Genomic DNA, 5467 nt, shown 5'->3' on the forward strand with positions numbered 1-5467 from the left:
CTTTCCCTCTCTGGTCAAATTAAAATAAATGAATAATAAATAAATAAAGTTAAATAATTATTTTTTAAAATAACTACAAAATAAACTTGCAAAAGAAAGTCTGAGTGAATACTTTTGTATTTGTAGAATTATGAAGATCTTTTGATGCAAGATATAACCAGAGCCTTAAGGAAAAGATTTATAAATTTGACACATCAAAATTGAAATTTTCTAGATGCCAGCAAGTAGCATGTTAACGGTTAAGGAGCCTGGATCCCATGTGGTCCACTGAGTGATTCATGTCCCAGAGCTAGCGGTTTGAAAACCACACCAGGCACATGTGCGTGCATGCCCAAAATCCCGAGGGGAGAATGAAGACAAGGGATTGTGGCATGGCTATCCCCCATGTAGGGTGATTTCTCACTTTACCCTCGTGTCTCTCTTGGTATCTCTCTTAAGTGAGCACATGCACCCTATAGCAAAAACTTAAAAAAATTTTTTTTGAAATATTCTGTATGGGAAACAGATAGCTTCATGCCATTAAGGGGAAAAAAATTCCTATAGGAAAATATTTGCAATACAAAGGGCTAATACTCCTAAGAAATATGAAAGGAACGTACTAATACAAAAGAAGTTTATTACAGAAAATAAATGGTTAATAAACGCCTTAAAATGTGGTTGAACCTCACAAGTAATCAAACATATAAAGCAAAATAAATGTATTTTTTTCTCGGATAGAGAAAGATTATTAAGTGGAATTATCTAGGGTTGTGAATATGAGAAGACAGGCGCCCTCCTTCCCTGTGGGAATGATAGTTAAGACAGTTCATGTAGGAGAATAGCTTAGCTCTAAGAGCACTTTCGAGAAGTGCGTTTAGGCAGGGAACTTTTATATTCTACTTTAATGTTCAGAATTTTTTAAAAGATCTGCAGTTTTTAAGTGCTTTTCTGAAAATACTATATAATACATGTAAAATTATCTATAATGCATAATTTATATTTATGTCGAAAATATAAATATTCAGGTGATCCAGAGGTGTATGAGTTAGAAAAATAAATGAAAATTTTTTCCCTCCCATGTTTTTTCCTAGCCTGAGTACCACTTTCATAGTTTGCACTATCACCTTACAGACTCATTCATATGCATTTACTCTGTGGTTTTTGTAATTCAGAGCAGTGCTGTCTCCAGCATCTCTTAAGGAGAGAGAAAAAAGTGAGTGACCAGGAAAGTGGCTAAGAGCAGCAGAACCACAGTGGCAACTCTATGATTGGCATGTTGGTAAGACATCATAGGGCAAAAAAGAAAATACACGTAAGGCAGATCACTGAGCTGAGGAGTCCTGGGCCTTCCAGAGGTCAGAGTCAGAAACAAAAAAACGTGGCTTTGTTTTTCTTGATTTTAGTTCACTTTTTCTTTGGAAGTCATCAAAGGTTTTCAGAGATCTTTCCCAGATTTTGTTCATAGAGTACTGAAAGGTTTTTATTTATTTTTATTTATAATTCTTTTAGAAAGAGATTTTTGCAATAGTACACACATACTTGCCAGAGTGACAGAGAGAGACAGAGTTGTCAGAAAATGAGAATTCACCTCCCAGGTGAAATGGCCACGCCACAGTCCCTTCATTTCCTCTCAGGATTTTGAACGTGCATGCACATGCATCCAATGTGAGTTTCAAACCACTGGGTCCAGAGCTCGAACCCCAGTTAGCCACGTGAGACCCCAGTGCCTTAACCACTATGCTACCTGCTGGCCCCTTGAAAGATTTTAAAGACCTTTATAAAATGAGTTTTTAAACTAAAATTAAGTGATTTTGGGAATTAGAACTTAGAACTGGGAGTATGGTAAATCAGTCAGTTCATCAGTCTGTTCCAGTTTCCAGGTTCTGCTGAAGGTGTTTTCTGTGTGCCTGTTGAATGAACAAATGAATTCCCTTGTCATCAGGAGCGCCCTGATTTCTCTTTTCTTTGGAGATTGGGCTCTTGTTGGGCCCAAAGCAGATGAACTCTTATCCTGGTCTAGCCTTTTATGTGTAAAGTTAGATGCCCTTGAGGGGTCTAGTAGCCTAATTTTGCTTTTGTGGTTGAAATCTTTGTCAGTCTTATCACTCATGGATTTTGAAAGACCATGACTTTTAGTTTTTATTCTTGTTTTGCCTTAAAGCAAAGGGGAACTGGTTAGTCTTTAACTAAAGGTGGATGATTTGGAGATGACCAATTTTTGCTATAGCTTCTAACACATGCTCTTTGCATTCCCATTGTTAAACTTCTCGCATTCTTCTCAAGCTTGCTTTAAGTTTTTAGAAGTAATGAATAGGAATAAACAGCTTCTAACCAATAAGCTATAGGCTGCCTGTTGCACACTGAAGTCAGTGGGCCAGTCCTCAATGACCGCCACTGATGGCTTAGTCAGGAAACCCAGGTGGCTGAAACTCTCATTGCTACTATTCCTAGTGCTATCCCACTAAAATAAGTACACAGTTTACCAGTGTAACAAACGTTAAGACCTTGTGCTTTCTTCCAGTGTCTACAGAAATGTTCATCCTTATTTATTGTTACTATTTTTAATAACTTACTCTGATCCTTGTTTCTCTTTCTTTGGTAATTGTAGGGGTGGGAAAATGGTCCAGGTCCCTCTGAATTTCTATGCTGTATCACATTTTTCCCAAAGGAACAAATTGGAAGCGGTGGCAGTGTGCACAATGTCATCCCTGAAAACCTGTTTATCTCAGATGTCTGTATTTTTAACTGTTACCCATCATAACAGTATAGAGTTTAAGCTCTATTTGGTTAAATACGCTTTTATTTCAGGGCTGACCTCTTAGAACATAAGCTTCAAGTTAATTCTAAACAGGTGATTTTTCACAAAGAACCTTACATATTGGGGTGTTTGTTGCTGGTGTTAGGTGAAACTGAATGGAGTGATGAGTCTCATAGCAAAAGAAAAATGTTGTAAGGAGTTAGGATTATCATGAAAGAAATTAGTGTTGGAAGACTAGGACTCAATGAATATGATAGGTTATGAGCAGCTTATGAAATGTGGGTTATTGACATTGTCTTCAAACCAAAGAAGCTCCCCTTAATTACAGAGATTAGCTTCTAGAAAGTTATAGTATATAGCTTTTGTTTCTGAATCTTTAAAAATTAAATGTGAATTGGAGCCAGAAAGTTGGCGTGGTAGTTAAGGTGGCTGGATTTCCCATATGTCCAACCACGGTTTGAGTCCCAGACTGGGTGGCTTAAAAATCATGCCAGCATGTGTATGTGTGTGCCCAAGATCCTGAGAGGAGTATGGAGGAAAAGGGATTATGAAGTAGCCATCCCTCCTAAGAGATGATTTCTCACTTTTCTTCTCTGTATCTCTCTGTGGTGAGCACATGTGCCCCATGACAAAAAAAAGAAAGAAAGAAAAAAATTAAACGTGAATTTTACAGTGTATTATAAGGTATAAAGTGCTTCTTAGCCCTCCAAGAGTACTTGATTTCAAACAGCAGATGGCATTTACTTTTCTGTGTTATAGTAACGTTTTTCCACTTTCTCTTTTCATGCAAATTTTATTATGAAATTAATACTTAAATTTATAAGTCAGACTTATATAGATAAGTCATTTTGATGTCTAATATATGTTTGTTTAATTTTGGAGTAAGCACTGCAATGGGCCAAGCAACACTATGTTTTATTTTTACGTTACTGTCAATCCATAAACATCAACTTATTGAAGGATGCCATCTATCTTTCTTTTTAAACTTAGGTTTAGTATTAATCATTCACTGAATCTCTTATTTTTTTTTTTTTTTTTTTTTTTTTATTGTGAGGACTGAGGGCCTTCCCAAGTGGGTCCAGTTGCATTAGCACTGCGCCACCTACTGGCCCCTAAAAATGTTTTTTATGTTGACACCTAATGGTTTTGTTATTTTTTTTGCTATAGGGCGCGTGCACTCGCCAGAAAGAGACAGAGAAACAGAAAGCGAGAAATCACCCCCCAGGGGGGATGGCCACACCACAGTCTTTTCTCTTCCATTCTCCTCTCAGAATCTTGGGCATGCACGCACACGTGCCCGGCGTGAGTTTAAGCCTCCCGGTCCAAGACTCGAACTACGGTCAACTACGTGGGAGTCCAGCGACATAGTCATTACGCTAACTGCCGGTCCCCACTGAATCTCTTTATTTGCTGAAATGGTAAAGAAGTCGTTGTGGGTCCTCAAGATAAATTTGTCTAAATAGGAATTATAAAAAGTTTGGAGTCTTGATTTAAAAACAGTGAAATTGATAATGATGCCGTCCCCATAGGTAAAATTCTGAATCCCCTCAGCTGCTCTGTGACGACTACAGATAAACTACTTGCAAACTCTCATGTATTTGTACATACAGAAAGTGTATGTCCATGATTTGGAGAGTAATAGACTCTAGAGTTGGATGGATTCCATTCAGGCTTTTCTATGTCAGTAACTGTTTGGGAGATCCAATTAATTTCACGTCTGTAAAGTGGTAGATTGATTATAGAGGATCTGTAATACTCTTTCCAGGCTTAAGATCTTACTAAATCTTGACTTAAAAAAGATTTTTTAAGACCAGCAGTTAGCGTAATGGCTATGTGGCTGGACTCCCATGTAGTCGACCGCAGTTCACGTCCTGGACCCGGTGGCTTAAAACTCAAACCAGGTACGTGTGTGTGCGTGCCCAAGATCCCAAGAGGAGAACGGAGGAGAGAGGGTTGTGGCATGGCCATTCCCCCTGGGGGGTGATTTCTCGCTTTCTGTCTCTCTGTCTTTCTGGCGAGCACACGCGCCCTATAGCAAAAACCTCTCCAAAAAAATTTTTTTTTCAAGTGTAAATATATATGTCACATAAAATTTACCTTTTACCCATTTTTAAGTGTACCATTCAGTGTCATTAGATACATTTATATTGTGCAACCACCACCACCATCTAGCTCCAAAATTCTTTCATCATGCAAAATTAAAACTCTGTACCCATTAAACAACTCCCCATAGTCTTCTCCCAACTCCTGATAACCACTATTCTTCATTCTGTCTATGAATTTGACCACTCTAGGTATCTTAGGTAAATGGAATCACACTGTATTTATCCTTTTGTGACTGACTTGTTCTATTTAACAAAATGCCCTCAAGGTTCATTCATGTTGTACGACATGTTAGAATTTCCTTCCTTCATCAGACTGAATGACACTCAGTTATGTATGCCACATACTGTTTATCCATTCATCTGCTGTTGTACACTTTGTTGGACTTTTAACTGTTGTGAATAGTGCTGCTCTATAAGTGTTCTTGTACAAGTGTTAATATTTGTTTGACTTTTGGATATATGCCCAGGAATAGAATAGATGGGTTATATGTTCTGTGTGTGGTGGACTTTTGTTTTTGTTTTTAGGGATTGGTGTTCTATTTACTTTCCAAAGTGCTGCACTGTTTCACGTTCCCACCAGGAAGGAATACATGGGAACTTTTTTTTTTTCTTTTTTTTTTTTTTT

The 5467-nt window shown here is 37.8% G+C and overlaps 1 protein-coding gene across 1 annotated transcript in view; it reads left to right on the forward strand.

The window, feature by feature from the left end:
- The window catches only part of TOP1 (DNA topoisomerase I), a gene marked incomplete at its 5' end in the record, with an annotated part of 71168 nt that overhangs the window by 31196 nt on the left and 34505 nt on the right, over positions 1–5467 (forward strand).

The sequence above is a fragment of the Tupaia chinensis genome, unplaced genomic scaffold (assembly GCF_000334495.1).
Source record: "Tupaia chinensis unplaced genomic scaffold, TupChi_1.0 Scaffold000115_1, whole genome shotgun sequence".
NCBI lineage: Eukaryota > Metazoa > Chordata > Mammalia > Scandentia > Tupaiidae > Tupaia > Tupaia belangeri.